Raw genomic sequence first — 14,883 nt, forward strand, 5'->3', positions numbered from 1 at the left:
ACCTTTTTTTTTGACGGGTGACTTTGTTCGATTGGCCTAATCTACCGGAGACCTTAATTTTGCTCCTTTTCTTTTACGTTTCGTAATACACATGTTGCAAAGATTCTGCTACTGGGTAGGAACAGTGACCAAGTAAGACTGACCTTGGCGTTTTACTAAAACGTGGGAATGATGAAGTAATGTTTATCTTATGCGGGGAAGTATTCCAAGTTTGTACCGCACTGTTTGTAATGGAACTTTTTTAAGCCTGTGCCCTTATTGATTGGACATGATACTTTCCTTTTCGTGGATGATGGAGGAAATGTGCGTTTTAATAGAGCTAACGTGACGCGCACCCGTCGACTAAACAGTGTGATCTACGATTTACTACGAACTAGAAACATCCCTCAACTGCCGCTGGAGTGCGTTGCGAACGCCTATACCACGTTGGGGCCCACGTACCGTATGCAAAAGTCACATCGTTCTTGAGTGTTCAGCAGCACGTTGAACTTGGCACGCTCAACGTTAAAGTTCGACAGCACGGTCCGTGTGCCGACGACTTAACCTTGTTTGGACGTTCTCAGGATGTGATGCCGCACAGCACTGATATATTTGAGAAATGTCATGTTACCATCTTGAGCTATTGGTAAAAACACTTTATTTATGCAATCAGTTTCAATTGTCTGACCATTATCAGGTAGTATGAATGGATGGTCTCGCGGCGATACGAATTAATAGAATCTCCTCGGGCTTCCAGCCGCGTCAGGTGGTTAAAATCCGACGAGCTTTCGAACGAGCTCTTCTCGGCCATCGTCAAATGTGGTAAATGACTGTCGTGGTCTCGCCGTTATATAGCCTCGCTGCTGGCCGTGACGTCACTCGTACTCTCTTCCACTCCAAACGTGGTACTGTTTTCGTCCCCCGACCGTCGCACTGACTTCAACCTCGCGCTGGCAGGGTGCCAGGCTGTGTTGAGGTTCAAACGGCCGTCCTTATGGATGGCGTTTTAAGATATTTTTATTTCTACAAATTTCTTTATGTAGCTACCCCTTCGTCCTCATAGTGACGGATGTTTCGTCGAATAGAATTCGGTGTCGATTTTCCAAAGCGTGTTCTCCCACGGCTGATTTTTCAGAATAGCGTAGGCGTAAACACCGCTCGTGTTTCGTCCGGCGTTGCTTCACGGTGCATACTGTTTGCCCGTCGCAGGAGCAGCCAAACTGACGTGATATTTTGTGCACTCCAGACGTTCTAAGCCCTTGGCCGTCCTTTAGTGGCCTCATGAGCTGTCACAGTTTTGCTGGCAACCTGTGATGATGTGTCCCTTCAGGAACCGGCTGATCTTTACCGACACTGTGGCACGAAAAGGCAAAAGCGCCAGTTTCTTGTTGTCTTCTACGGTGGTGTTTTACCTACGTGTCTCGCAGAAATAACCTGTACATCCGGCGGCGATTGTAGCTGTTTTCCCTGAAGATTTTTTGGAGGTGGGTATTTATAGTGGCAGATATTCAGCACCTGAGAAGACTTTAGAACGGTGGACGAGGGCGTACAGAACCCCACGTTCTTGTGTCGGGTGATGGTGGCTAAGAGCGTGCAGATAACGATCCGTGTGTGTAGGTTTGCTGTACACACTGTCGCTGAGGTCTCCAGTGGTTTTACGGCGAACGAGAACGTCAAGAAATGGCATTGCACCATCCATCTCTGCTTCCGTCGTAAACCTAATGTGGTCGTGAATGCTGTTCAGGTGTTTAAGAATTCTGCCACATTTTGATGTCCGTGGGGCCGGACGGCAAAAGTGTCGTCGGCGTAACATAATCAGGTTCATAATGTTGTTCATGACGTCAGTGCAGGTTCAAGATGCTGTGAATACTTTCATGAACCTCATAACGATCAAATGACTAAGACTGGTTGTATAAATAAAGTATTTTACCAGCAGCTCGAGGCAGTAATATGACATTTTTCAAACTGTATGCAGATGCTGTGGCGCGCGGTTTCCTGTCGTCCATTGCCTGCACCTACCTGTGAACACGTAGCTGCAGATCGCCGGTAGGAAAGCCGAGCAGGAACCTACCGCACCGCATCTCCCACCAGGCTGCATACAACGAAACTACTCCAAGAATCGGGAAAAAGGTGTTTATTTTTAATGAAATGTGGAAATACTGGCAACTCTTCGGTATATTATGAACCTTGAGATGTACACCTTTACTGACAAGCCCGTGCTAATCCTAACACAGTCACGCTCAAACTCTTTCATTCACGTTAGCAAGTTTATGGTAACATATTTCCCAAAATCTGAACAGCTATTAAGCACGGATTGTTTGAAAATGAAAATGCTCGGCACACTATTAAGTTTATCGCTGTCTAATGTACTCAAGTTTTTAGTCACCGATCTGTTCAATATGCCAAGTGGAATTTCCGTCCTTTTTCATACATAAAAATTACTTAAAAAATCCGTACTTTCTAAAAAAAAACACGCCGGAGTAAATATGCCTTCACTTTAAAACACTTTTGAGGCATGTAGCAACAACTAAAATCGGCAGACTATAACTTCCTTCGGAGCTCATACCAGACACGACCGCACTATTGAAAGGCTGGGCTCCGACAACTTATATATTCTGTATCTCCAAGAGAAAAGACGCGCGAAGAATACTCCGTTCTCATTGGTCAGTTCTCTTTAAGGCCAATAGAAAAAACATTATTCTCCCGCGCTAGTCCGCGCTTTTCATGACTAAGCAATCAATAAATAACACACTTTCGAACTGTACTTTTTCCCGAAATAAATATTTAACATTCGATTATTTTGTTTGTTATTAACTACTTGCATTTCCACTCTAACTAGCTTCCCTTTTACCATAAACTTACTTAACATATTATGATACAAAATTCCTCATCGTACAAAATTCACCAGAAGAACAAAGATCTGCATATTTACTTTAAACCACATTCAAGCATGATTCACACTACTAAAACCATATACAAAACTGTACAAACATAAACAAACAAAAAAACCTTCAAGAAATAAATATAACAATTAAAAAAAATTCTCTTGACGTGTTTCCTGATTGTCTCTGTCCGTTACTGTACTCTGGTAGACGAAAATAAAAACTACTTACTCGACTGAACCTGCTTCAGACCATCTGTCACCGTACACACGAGTCATTCTCACGATGCACAGGCTCTAGACAGGAGCGATATAAGGCACCACGCCTCAATGTCTACAGATAGCATCCTAGCAGATAGTCTCGTACGCTGGCAAGAGAGAAAGATTAAGTCACTGTGCTTGATGCAGGTGACGAAAGATCTGCAGGAACTGGCAGATACAGAAAGAGGAAAGACCGGACATCCCTCAGGAGAATGATTAAGAAAGTGAGACTGTATGACAAACCACCATGAAAGGAAACTGGAAGATTGAGGAGGACGCCTGCTGGTAGTAAATTAAATTTAAATTTGTGGTAAGGTCTTATGGGACCAAACTGCTGGGGTTACAGGTCCCTAAGCTTACGCACTACTGAATCTAACTTAAACTAACTTACGCTAAGGACAACACACATCCATGTCCGACGGACGACTCCAACCTCCTGCCGCGTGAACCGTGGCAAGGTGCCTCAGCCGCTCGGCGCAGGAGTAGTGTGTGCATTTGTGCGGAGCCACTGTACCAGGGTAGCAGAGTGGTTTCTGCATCTGTCTAGCGAGCAGGAGACCTGGGTTCAAATCCCAGCCTTGGTACAAAATTACTCGCCTCTTCAGTCCGCATATATACATCACAGACTTTGACGCCTGGGAAGGTCTCTGTAACCACATAGTTTCCTTTGATAATTTTTTAACAATAACTTTGTAATATATTTTCTGTGAGTACGACGTAAATTCATTGAGGTATGTTCTGTCTATGCAACTAAATAAAGAGCAGTTTTTTTTTTTTTTTTGTTTTGCATATGCGCTTCGCTTCTTTTATTTATCAAGCAACTCCAGTGGGCTGTAATAAATGTTCCTTTTTAGGCATATAATAAATGTATTATGTGGTAGTTACAATATGGACCTATGTTACATCCTGACATATTTTTTCTCTTGTTTCAGGTTAGAAACAATTTATGTTGCACAAATTTCGTGAGGTTAAATTATCGTTCGGTGTTACTTACGATTTCCAGTGTTGTTAGTTGATGTGTGAGGTCCTGGGGAAGTGTTCATTCGGTCCCATTGCTCCAGCTGGCTGATTTCCGGCGTTGTTTCGCCCAAATTTATTACAAAACATCACTTGCACTTTTCATTTTGTGACGTACACGTGTGTGTTTACCGTGTGTAGTGTTGGCAACTGTCACTGTATGTTTACCTTTCATCTTTTGTTTGTGTTGTGTGTGTGTGTGTGTGTGTGTGTGTGTGTGTGTGTGTGTGTGTGTGTGTGTGTGTGCATGTATGTATGTATGTATGTATGTGTGTATGTGTGTATGTGTGTGTGGTACGTAACATTACTAGACAAAAATACATGCTTTTACTATTTCAAAATTTTGTACGTGACTGCACGTTCAGAGACCGTGAATAGTTACCACTGAAAGAAAACAGCCCTTGGGCACTATTTTTAACGAATTGACCGAGTTTCAACGCTGCTAGGAGTGTCTTCCTCAGAATTTAAATCAAAGAATGGTCTATAACATGGTCACAGAATTATGAGTAAAAACGTATGATATAGAGTATAACTGATGATGATCGAAGTAGAGAAGATATAAAATGTAGACTGGCAATGGCAAGGAAAGCGTTTTTGAAGAAGAGAAATTTCTTAACATCGAGTATAGATTTAAGTGTCAGGAAGTCGTTTCTGCAAGTATTTGTATGGAGCGTAGCCATGCATGGAAGTGAAACATGGACGATAAATAGTTTGGACAAGAAGAGAATAGAAGCTTTCGAAATGTGGTGCTACAGAAGAATGCTGAAGATTAGATGGGTAGATGATGAAGTATTGAATAGAATTGGGGAGAAGAGGAGTATGTGGCACAACTTGACAAAAAGAAGGGACCGGTTAGTAGGACATGTTCTGAGGCATCAAGGGATCACAAATTTAGCATTGGAGGGCAGCGTGGAGGGTAAAAATCGTAGAGGGAGACCAAGAGATGAGTACACTAAGCAGATTCAGAAGGATGTGGGTTGCAGTAAGTACTGGAAGATGAAGAAGCTTGCACAGGATAGGGTAGCATGGAGAGCTGCATCGAACCAGTCTCAGGACTGAAGACCACAACATCAACAATAGAGTACAAGTACGGAATCATCGTGAAAGACTGGCAGTACTTATATGTCATTTATAAAATAATAAATATGCCAAAAGCGCATTAGTCAGATAAGCAACCTATGACGGCGAGCCACTAAGGACTGCTCGTTACTTGCGCGGTTACAGGCTATAAACGGACTGAGGTGCCCGCGTTGACAAATGCGCCGACCATCTTCTAATTACAGGTCATTCACCTAAAGCTATCTGCGATAGCAACATTTTGAACACCGAAAAAAAGGGCGTAGACTAGATATTGTAGAAGAATTAGAGATTTTCAAACATCTTGCTCGAAAGGATAGCCTCATCCTTAACGAACAGCTGCAGAAATGTAACAAAAATTTTTTCAAGGAATAAAGCCGTTACTCGATATCTGACTTCGGGTCTCCTTGTGTAGGTTGCCGAAATCTTGTTTTCCTTCTAAGATAGTCCTATGTTTTCTAAGTATCAAATGTTTCTTGGCTGTATTTCACGTCAATATTGCTTTCTACAAGTTGTCATTCAGTCCTATCTGCATTTTCACAATGGTGTTTTCATGTTTTATCTTACTGGTATAAGCTTTGATGTAGACAAAATGTTATGTTGTATGCTCCTATCAACCAAACATTACTTTCCATTATGTACCAAATACTGTTCATTTATAATCATTTCTGGCTATATTTGAATGTGAAGTAGCCTAATTGTATTTACGGCTACTAGATGGCGCGCTCGTTGCAGTGCCATGTTCACCTGGCCGCATTTGTCAACGCGGGCACCTCAGTCCGTTTGCAGCCTGCAACCGCGCAGGTAACGAGCAGCCCTTAGTGGCTCGCCATCACAGTTTTTTTTATGTTAAATATCTTTGTGACTAAAGCCCTTTTGGCATATTTATTATTTTAAGTACTGCCAGTCTTTGACGATGATTCCGTACTTATACTCTATATCATACGTTTTTACGCATAATTCTGTGACCATGTTATAGACCATTCTTTGATTTAAATTCTGAGGAAGACACTCCTAGCAGTGCTGAAACCCGATTACTTCGTTAAAAACAGTGACCGAGGGCTGTATTCTTTCAATTGTGTTATATTACTATTTTCTACTTTTTAAAAATGAAGACCAAATTGGGGCCTGTTTTGGGCGTTTTCGTATGACAATACACCCACTTTGTGATGTTGCACCCTGGTACGAGCACGGGGCTCACAACCCGAACCACACGCCACTGTTAAGCACTAATGAAGGACTGGGTCCCTTTCTTCGATTGCACATAATTCATTAAGATCAATCCAACACATTTATTTCAAGTAACATAAATGAAGTTACATTTGAATCTGACATTAAACAGGAATAAAAAAAAATTTCAAAAACTGCTGATTTAATGCGTGAAGCGCGAGTTAAGCCAATAACCAGATAAATTGAACAATTTACCGTAATTCAAAGAAAGAGAATTGAACAATACACCCCACTGAAAACAAAAAACTTTACAATGCTATTCAAAGAATACACTGAATTGGGGAGCAATCGTTCATCAAACACAACACTTCAAACTGAGTTCAATAACACAGCTTCGTGCCCCAGAAAACAGCAAGACATTACATCCACTTCAACTGACAAATACTCATTAACTTTGCGCCACTCCTGTTTGAACTGCAGCGTCCCAAAGAAACAGGCGGTTATTCTGAAAGAACAATTTTTTTTATATATGTTTAAATTACAGCATTAAGAAATTCCAAATCTTTCCACTTTCTAGGCGCAGGCTGAGGCAGAAACACAGAATGCCACAAAAACAGTTTTGCTATGAAATCTTACAGGACACCCAGAAGCAGTTACACACAAGGGGTCGACACCCACAAATAACACAGGCTAAGACTCACGGTGGGAGCACATCCTACGAGAACTTGTTCACACTATGCCCACCACAAACTGTAGACATTCCGGCCGAACATCCGCTTGCAGTGGCTGCCAGAAGGACGAAGCAACCAACAGGCCCACGCCGTGCTTCTCACACAGGCACCTCAATTTGTACAAACATCTTGGCCAACACCAACTCTGGACTCCCCTCTCACTGCCAGGCTTGGCACATTTTATATCAAATGCCTTCCAGGCAACCAGTAACCGCTGCAGGAGTTTCACGATTAGCAAACACCCCCAGCGTAACAGACATCACGCATGTGCTTGAGAGGTGGCATGAGCCCCCTCTCATATTTCTATCTTACGATTTTCGTCACTAATTGAATGCGGTGAAAAGTCGCTATTCCTTCACACGCGGACTTCCCACGCAGCGTCTCTCGTCACCCGGGTGGTCCGGTGACAGGCGGGCTCTGCTGAGCTTGAAAGGGTTAAGCCGACGGGTGTGAGGGAGTCGAGTGGATGCTTTCCAGACGCCGACATTGTCATAAGAGTGGGAGCGACGCGCCCACAGGGGCCAGAAGGGGTGGGTGGGCTAGAGATTCCGTTACTTCGCAGAAACTTAGTGAAAACACTTTCTGGCGGGCTACCAGCGAGGCGTGGGAATGACTTGTGTTCCCAGGCAATCTTGGCGGGCAAATCCCCGCATTTTCTGCAAAATCGTAACCTGTGATTGGCTTGCTCAGGGGATAGCTCCGTGACGTAGCAAAATCGGCGCAGAAATTGGCGCCAAGAATCTCCATTGGTGGAATGGTAGTGCTTCGGCAATTGAGTGGAATTTTCCGCCTGTTTCTGAGTGGCTGATTGGAACGTTTAACCACGGCCACTGTCGTGTGGGCGGGAATGTTCGCCTTTCGGTCGGAGTAGGTTACAAGACTGACCTCTCGCTGCTCTGGACAGCCTGCCTTCTGTTGGCTGTCTAATATACTTTTATTTAATTGTAACTGTTTGACGAAGTTGCTGAAGTTTCGGCTTCAACGTAACTTTCCGAGTACAGTTGGCAATTGAGCGTTCTGCGTAAAAGCGGCCTGTGTTGTCTGTCTTGAGCAGTTTTGGCTAAAGTTGACTGTATCGGAGTTACTGTGTGACTTCGCTTGTTAAAATCAATCACTGTACCGTCAGTGATTGTGTGGAGAGCCTTCTTCGTCTCCCTCAGAGGCGCATTTGTGTTGCTAGGAAGTCTTTAGTCTGGAACAACAAAACCAGGATAATTTGTTTCGGGCTATACTCGCGACATTATCATCACCACGACGGGACGTCGAAGCTACCAGCCATCGCCTCCGGTACGCCAGATCGTGTTCTTGCAGTTAAGAAGACAGCTTGGTAATGTATGCCCGCAGCACCGGCAGATTAGGGATTTTGCTAGGTGATAATCAGAGCTCAGCAGAGCGCGCCTGTTAGTCTTTTCTAACTTTGTTCTGCCTTGGGTGTTCACTGTCTGAGTTATCACTACTGTAGCAGCAATTAATGTTGGGTTGGCTGGGTGTTTCTCTTAAGATTTGAGTTGCAAGGAATTGGCTCCACATACCACCTGGTCATAAATGTCACAATCTAGTTTATGGACAACTTCAGCTTCACAGCATTTATTTGAGTATCCAGTTTGATGTATTGTAAATGTTTCGTGTGTTTTGTTTATTATTTTGAGTTTAGTCATAATAAATCAAATTGTTATTTTGGAGAGAACTTTCATTCTGTTAATCGGTAGAGCAATCCTTTCATTTCTCACTACGTTAATGAAACTTTCCTTAATTTCTAACCAATTAAATTATTGCAGGTGCCAAACTCTTTTGTACTCCACTTGCAGGGTGGATTACAGTCAGTTCGCGTTTCTTCTTAATCCATGTGCAACAGCAAAAGTAGGAGTTAGAAAAGGGGGGGCTTAGAGCATCTGTTCTACATGAAGATTCGAGAAGAATTTAATGTTAGATACAGCGCTAGCCCCGGCACCTCGCATGCTTACGCCCGAGCCACAACTCCGCCAGTCTCACCGGCCGCCCCAAACCGACTGCCTCTCGCCGTCCCGCGCGCCCCAGCCGAAAACGCAAAGATGCTCATGCCCGGGGACGCGCCAAAGATAACAAGCCGATCGCTGATGATCGACCAGCGATCTGGCTCATACTAGAATTCAAATCGTTTGCTTATCGACGCATGTGGTACAGTTGGTACCAGTTGGACATACGTTACGTGTCGCCTTCACGGTGTTGCAGTTTTAATGGCGGGCAGGGTAGTTGTGGTATTAGGGTAACTACGTCCCCCCATGAACCATGGACCTTGCCGTTGGTGGGGAGGCTTGCGTGCCTCAGCGATACAGATGGCCGTACCGTAGGTGCAACCACAACGGAGGGGTATCTGTTGAGAGGCCAGACAAACATGTGGTTCCTGAAGAGGGGCAGCAGTAGTTGCAGGGGCAACAGTCTGGATGATTGACTGATCTGGCCTTGTAACATTAACCAAAGCGGCCTTGCTGTACTGGTACTGCAAACGGCTGAAAGCAAGGGGAAACTACAGCCGTAATTTCTCCCGAGGACATGCAGCTTTACTGTATGGTTAAATGATGATGGCGTCCTCTTGGGTAAAATATTCCGGAGGTAAAATAGTCCCCCATTCGGATCTCCGGGCAGGGACTACTCAAGAGGACGTCGTTATCAGGAGAAAGAAAACTGGCATTCTATGGATCGGAGCGTGGAATGTCAGATCCCTTAATCGGGCAGGTAGGTTAGAAAATTTAAAAAGGGAAATGGATAGGTTAAAGTTAGATATAGTGGGAATTAGTGAAGTTCGGTGGCAGGAGGAACAAGACTTTTGGTCAAGTGATTACAGGGTTATAAATACAAAATCAAATAGGGGTAATGCAGGAGTAGGTTTTATAATGAACAAAAAAATAGGAGTGCGGGTTAGCTACTACAAACAGCTTAGTGAACGCATTATTGTGGCCAAGATAGACACAAAGCCCATGCCTACTACAGTAGTACAAGTTTATATGCCAACTAGCTCTGCAGATGATGAAGAAATTGATGAAATGTATGACGAGATAAAAGAAATTATTCAGGTAGTGAAGGGAGACAAAAATTTAATAGTCATGGGTGACTGGAATTAGTCAGTAGGAAAAGGGAGAGAAGGAAACATAGTAGGTGAATATGGATTGGGGGGAAGAAATGAAAGAGGAAGCCGCCTGGTAGAATTTTGCACAGAGCATAACTTAATCATAGCTAACACTTGGTTCAAGAATCATGAAAGAAGGTTGTATACCTGGAAGAACCCTGGAGATACTAAAAGGTATCAGATAGATTACATAATGGTAAGACAGAGATTTAGGAACCAGGTTTTAAATTGTAAGACATTTCCAGGGGCAGATGTGGATTCTGACCACAATCTATTGGTTATGAACTGCAGATTGAAACTGAAGAAACTGCAAAAAGGCGGGAATTTAAGGAGATGGGACCTGGATAAACTGAAAGAACCAGAGGTTCTACAGAGTTTCAGGGAGAGCATAAGGGAACAATTGACAGGAATGGGGGAAAGAAATACAGTAGAAGAAGAATGGGTAGCTCTGAGGGATGAAGTAGTGAAGGCAGCAGAAGATCAAGTAGGTAAAAAGACGAGGGCTAATAGAAATCCTTGGGTAACAGAAGAAATATTGAATTTAATTGATGAAAGGAGAAAATATAAAAATGCAGTAAATGAAGCAGACAAAAAGGAGATCGACAGGAAGTGCAAAATGGCTAAGCAGGGATGGCTAGAGGACAAATGTAAGGATGTAGAGGCTTGTCTCACTAGGGGTAAGATAGATACTGCCTACAGGAAAATTAAAGAGACCTTTGGAGAGAAGAGAACCACTTGTATGAATATCAAGAGCTCAGATGGAAACCCAGTTCTAAGCAAAGAAGGGAAAGCAGAAAGGTGGAAGGAGTATATAGAGGGTTTATACAAGGGCGATGTACTTGAGGACAATATTATGGAAATGGAAGAGGATGTAGATGAAAATGAAATGGGAGATACGATACTGCGTGAAGAGTTTGACAGAGCACTGAAAGACCTGAGCCGAAACAAGGCCCCGGGAGTAGACAACATTCCATTAGAACTACTGATGGCCTTGGGAGAGCCAGTCATGACAAAACTCTACCATCTGGTGAGCAAGATGTATGAGGCAGGCGAAATATCCTCAGACTTCAAGAAGAATATAATAATTCCAATCCCAAAGAAAGCAAGTGTTGACAGATGCGAAAATTACCGAACTATCAGTTTAATAAGTCACAGCTGCAAAATACTAACGCGAATTCTTTACAGGCGAATGGAAAAACTGGTAGAAGCGGACCTCGGGGAAGATCAGTTTGGATTCCGTAGAAATGTTGGAACACGTGAGGCAATACTAACCTTACGACTTATCTTAGAAGAAAGATTGAGAAAAGGCAAACCTACGTTTCTAGCATTTGTAGACTTAGAGAAAGCTTTTGACAACGTTAACTGGAATACTGTCTTTCAAATTCTGAAGGTGGCAGGGGTAAAATACAGGGAGCGAAAGGCTATTTACAATTTGTACAGAAACCAGATGGCAGTTCTGAGTCGAGGGGCATGAAAGGGAAGCAGTGGTTGGGAAAGGAGTGAGACAGGGTTGTAGCCTCTCCCCGATGTTATTCAATCTGTATATTGAGCAAGCAGTAAAGGAAACAAAAGAAAAATTCGGAGTAGGTATTAAAATTCATGGAGAAGAAGTAAAAACTTTGAGGTTCGCCGATGACATTGTAATTCTGTCAGAGCCAGCAAAGGACTTGGAAGAGCAGTTGAACGGAATGGACAGTGTCTTGATAGGAGGATATAAGATGAACATCAACAAAAGCAAAACGAGGATAATGGAATGTAGTCTAATTAAATCGGGTGATGCTGAGGGAATTAGATTAGGAAATGAGACACTTAAAGTAGTAAAGGAGTTTTGCTATTTAGGGAGTAAAATAACTGATGATGGTCGAAGTAGAGAGGATATAAAATGTAGACTGGCAATGGCAAGGAAAGCGTTTCTGAAGAAGAGAAATTTGTTAACATCGAGTATAGATTTAAGTGGCAGGAAGTCGTTTCTGAAAGTATTTGTATGGAGTGTAGCCATGTATGGAAGTGAAACATGGACGATAACCAGTTTGGACAAGAAGAGAATAGAAGCTTTCGAAAAGTGGTGCTACAGGAGGTATTGAATAGGATTGGGGAGAAGTTTGTGGCACAACTTGACTAGAAGAAGGAATCGTTTGGTAGGACATGTTTTGAGGCATCAAGGGATCACAAATTTAGTATTGGAGGGTTGCGTGGAGGGTAAAAATCGTAGAGGGAGACCAAGAGATCAATACACTAAGCAGATTCAGAAGGATGTAGGTTGCAGTGGGTACTGGGAGATGAAGAAGCTTGCACAGGATAGAGTAGCATGGAGAGCTGCATCAAACCAGTCTCAGGACTGAAGACCACAACAACAACAACAAAGTCGACCTCAGGGGCGGCCGTGGTTCCGGCTCGCTCCCCGGCGCGACGTGGTGCTGCAGGGGGCGGTCGGCACCTGCTGGCGCGCGCTCTCCTCTCCTCTGCTCTCCTTGAACCCGGCCAGGGTGGCGGCGGCTGCCAGAGCGGCTGGGCTCGGCGGTAGCAGGTCGGGCCGCACCGGGCGCAGGGCGTGGCCGGCTCGCCTCGCCCGGCCCGGCCTTGAACTCGCGGCGGCGCGCCACGCGCCAGCCACAGCCACGCCGGCAGGCCACGCCACGCCACAGCGCTGCGACACCGCCTCTGCCTCTGCCTCTGCCTCTGCCTGCTGCTCGCTCTGGCGCCACGCCGCCCCAGAGCTCGCGTCTCGTTACCGCCCAAAACGCACCCAGCCGAGCCTCCTCTCTGAGTCTCCATGACATTTCCGCCACCTGACTGTACTGCTTCTTTTTTTCATGTTACTCTCATGACTTCTACCTTCCATTATCAACTGCAGGACGGCTATACACTACTGGCCATTAAAATCGCTACAACAATACAGATGATAAACGGGTATTCATTGGACATATACACAGGGTTAGCCAGTGAAACGGGCAGATCGGAGACGGCCTTGACAGCTGCAATGTGAGTGGTGGAGGTGATGGTGGCCGGCTCCTTTCTGCCCGCATGTCCCGCCATTTAGTTGCGATGGATCGTTGGACGGGTGAACATCGCGTCTACCCGGTTAAAGCGTATTATACGTGTGGTGTCACCCCCAGACACCACACTTGCTAGGTGGTAGCTTTAAATCGGCCGCGGTCCATAAGTACATATCGGACCCGCGTGTCACCACTTTCAGTGATAGCAGACCGAGCGCCACCACACGGCAGGTCTAGAGAGACGTATTAGCACTCGCCCCAGTTGTACGGACGACGTAGCTTGCGATGCACACTGACGAAGCCTCGCTCATTTGCAGAGCAGATAGTTAGAATAGCCTTCAGCTAAGTCAATGGCTACGACCTAGCAAGGCGCCATTAGCCTTACATAGCTTGTATCTAAAGAGTCTCACTTATATCGTCAATAGCGATGTACCAAGGATGGATTAAAGTTAAGTATTCCAGAAGCTACGTACTTTTCTTCATAGCATTCATTACGTATCCTGTTTCAGACCTCACGCCATCCTGCGTGAGCTTATAGCATGTATTTCGGTCTCCTCAAACCACACTGTGTCGGCACTTCTGTCGACACATCAATACGAATGGTGACAGTTTGGTGAAAACGCGACGCCATTTCAACATACCGCGCAACAGGCCTGTTCCCTCGGATAACGCAATTCGTTCGTGGATAAACAAGCTTGAACAAACTGGATCGACATGTAAAAAATGAGGTGGGAGTGCAAAAACCGTTCGAAATCCTCAAAACATCGCTGCTGTTCAACAGGCAATGCTCAGTAGTCCACGCCGATCTGCCAAACAACTTGCTCTACGTCTTGGAATAAGTAACACTTCGGTAAGAATGATTCTTCGTCGAGATTTACATTTTCACCCAGACAAAATACAGACTGTGCAGTCTCTCAGAACAAGTAACTATCACAAACGATTACAATTTTCTGAGGAAATGGCCAGAAGACTTGAAGAAAATAACGACCAAGTAAACCACTTGTGGATGAGCGATGGTCCGCTGCCCGTGGTCGTGCGGTACCGTTCTCGCTTCCCACGCCCGGGTTCCCAGGTTCGATACCTGGCGTGGTCAGGGACTTTCTCTACCGCGTGATGACTGGGTGTTCTGTGGTGTCGTTAGGTTATTTAGGTTTAAGTAGTTCTGAGTTCTGGGGGACTGATGACCAAAGATGTTAAGTCCCATAGTGCTCAGAGCCATTTGGATGAGCGATGAGGCGCATTTCCACCGCTCTGGTTTTGTTAATAAACAAAACTTCAGATAATGGTCGGAGGAAACCCCCGGCGGACTTCGTGCTCAAAAAGTGACGGTTTGGTGCGCAATGTTGGCAAGAGAGCATAGATTCCAATGGAGGACGTTTGGCAGATGTTATATTAGAAAAATATTTTTTTTACTTATTGTACAGTAAACGGCTACTTTTGTGCTTTATATTTATAACCATTAAACTAAAAAAATAAATTTTCTTAAAGAATTAGTTACTTAGTTAAATCTTCCCGTTTCACTGGCTAACCCTGTATTATACTAGAACTGACATGTGATTACATTTTCACGCAATTTGGCTGCATAGATCCTGAGAAATCAGTGCCCAGAACAACCACCTCTGGCCGTAATAACAGCCTTGATACGCCTGGGCAATGAGTCAAACA

The 14,883-nt window shown here is 44.3% G+C and overlaps 1 non-coding gene across 1 annotated transcript; it reads left to right on the plus strand.

Moving 5' to 3' along the window:
- The first annotated feature begins 3,633 nt into the window (after positions 1-3,633).
- On the plus strand, positions 3,634-3,705 carry Trnaa-agc. The gene has a single exon. It is a non-coding gene; the product is annotated as a tRNA-Ala (tRNA).
- Positions 3,706-14,883: the final 11,178 nt, after the last annotated feature.

This window comes from Schistocerca piceifrons, chromosome 3 (assembly GCF_021461385.2).
Source record: "Schistocerca piceifrons isolate TAMUIC-IGC-003096 chromosome 3, iqSchPice1.1, whole genome shotgun sequence".
NCBI classification, from domain to species: Eukaryota; Metazoa; Arthropoda; class Insecta; order Orthoptera; family Acrididae; genus Schistocerca; species Schistocerca piceifrons.